Raw genomic sequence first — 2,472 nt, 5'->3', positions numbered from 1 at the left:
AGGAATCCATCAGGGAAAAACCCAGGGCCAGCAAAACCGATGGCTCAACAGGGAAACCAGGAGCTTGGGTGTGGGTCTTGACCGATCTGATGCTTATGGGGGCTGGTTTGGAAACATTTTAGGGCTTGTACACACACACAAATTGCTCTGCATTAATTATACCAGCTTGGCAAAGCTGTACAACCTTCTAAAGTAGGGACAGATAGAGGGAGAGCAGGAAGAAGTGCTTCTTCTATGGGAGCCAAACCCAGCTGGGAAAGGGTGTAAGTAAAACTCCTTTAGCTGCTTGCATGGCAGGGGCTGTGTAACCATTTCAGTGGCGATTCGTTACCACAGTCCTTAATTCCTACAGGGCAGCAGTGAAGAAATAGCAGGGACCTGGCCATAGTGGTCAACTGGACAGCAGCATTCTGGTAAACTCAGGTCCTGTTTACACCCACAACCCTCCTCTCTGTTGGTGCAAGCCCCTGACGGTGCCCGTTTGCTAAGGGCACGCTCGCATTTCATCCCAAAACGCTATGTTCTGCGCCGGGCAGTAGCTGGCAGTAGCTACACTCTGCCCCAGAAGTACTGCAGGAACAAGGCAATAACTCAGGCACAGACACACAAACACAGAGATGGAGTTCAGGACCCGAAATAAGAGCCAAACAGACCACGGCAGCTGCGTACAAAGGCGTGCTGGAAGCGTGAGAAATGAGCAGCCTGCATGTTGAAAGGGCAGCATTTGAGAGAGCGACAAATTTAGCCCAGATGTAGCTGGGGAGGAAAGTTGCCACTCTGGGAGCAGGGCAAAAATTGCTTTAGAAGCTGCGTCACGTCTCTGCAGCGTTTTGAAACCAGGATCTCGCACCTTGCTACTGGTGGCCCGGTGCACGCGTGTGTCGCTGTCACCGATCAACGTGATGGTGACATTGGAGCTTGGGAGAGCTGCTCGCCGGGGGACGGACACGCCGGGCTTCTGCGGCCAACACATCTCTCTCTTGCCTGGTTATTCAGTTTCTTGAGCGCCTCTGGCTGCAGCACAAACACTTGCCATCTTTCCAAGCGCCAGCACCTTCCAGCAGCCGCTGCTGTGGGTTGTTGTCTTGCGTGGAGCAGCATACTTGAAAGGGCAAGCCATCTGCCTGCCCTGCTGCTCCCAGCCCTAAGAGATTATAAACCGTGGGCCGTATCCAGTTCCTCGCTGGTCTTCTCTGCAGAATAACCCTGCAGAGGCAGCTGGGACACCTGGTTTTCTGCCCAGAGCAGATGCAGGGACAGAAGTGGCCTCCAGGCATCTGGATGCAGTCCTCAGGATGGTCTTTCCTTGCCAAGCAAGCCCCGGCTGTGGCCGGCTCCCCTTCCCAACTGGCTTTGTTAAAAAGCGGCTGCCGCGAAGCGAGGTCAGACTGACAAAATGGCAAAAACGGACCCAAACCCCCCACTACCTGGCAGCCCGTGGAGGGCTCAGCTCCATACCTGGGAGTATGCCAGTGCATCCCACCCGGTTCACCCAGGTTTCCCCCAGGCTAGAGAGCAGACAGCACAGTGCATCCCAAGTCACAGCACGGCACGGGCATTCCCGGCTGCAGAAGTGCGTGGAGCCATTTGGAGTCACCGACTGACTTTTCCAGAGCGCCTTTCCAAGACACAGGGCCGAAGCAAAGTCTGATTAGCTTTGGCATTAAACCTCCAGCCAGGGCTCGTTGCCTGACAAGCGCTGGGGAGACTTTGCTCTAGGATTAGGTGTTTAGAAGTGCCTGACCTGAACAAGAGTCAGCACTCTGGAAATCCTCCTAGACCCAGGGCCCCTAAGTAAGTCCTCAAGGGAGGAAGGGCTTTGGAAAGGACAGCAGCGACGGCCAAAAAAATCACCTCCATTAAACCAGATAATGGCAAAGAAAGAGAGAAGAAAAGAAAGTATTCCAGAAGAATGTGTATTGCAATTGTCCGGTCTCACAGAAATCCACCAGGGAACTTTTACAGCAATAGGGAGGGGCTTTTGCCTTTTGATACATTGCAGATATCACTACTGAAACCCAATTAAAAAGATCATGGTGACCATCTTCAAAGTCGACATGTTCATGGGAGCTCACGAGCATGGCTGCCTCCCAGCACACTATGAGCTTCTGATGTTCCCTAGTGCAATTTTGTTCTGAATAAATAGATCCTTTGGGGGTTAAGTTATTAGATACAAATCTTCCCAAAATGAGAGTAAACCTGAAACAAAACAATAACAGCTAGAAGACCCAAACCAACACACACACGAATGTGCAGAGAGCTGCCCATTCTACAGTACTGAACGTCATCCACAGCTAGAAAATTAAATAGATCTTCAACTCAACCACATTTACACGTTAAATACATATAATCCACTCAAACCTTGCATGTAAACTTTGTTGGATACCTTCTGAAAAAAAAAAAAAGTAAGTACAACATAATACATAGATATTCAAGTACAAAGAGCTCCTGGATTGTTTTGTTTGCACCAGT

This window comes from Haliaeetus leucocephalus, unplaced genomic scaffold (genome assembly GCF_000737465.1).
Source record: "Haliaeetus leucocephalus isolate CR32 unplaced genomic scaffold, Haliaeetus_leucocephalus-4.0 Scaffold556, whole genome shotgun sequence".
In the NCBI taxonomy this organism is placed as follows: domain Eukaryota; kingdom Metazoa; phylum Chordata; class Aves; order Accipitriformes; family Accipitridae; genus Haliaeetus; species Haliaeetus leucocephalus.
The sequence above is the reverse complement of the archived record's forward strand: the minus strand, read 5'-3'. Positions refer to the sequence as shown.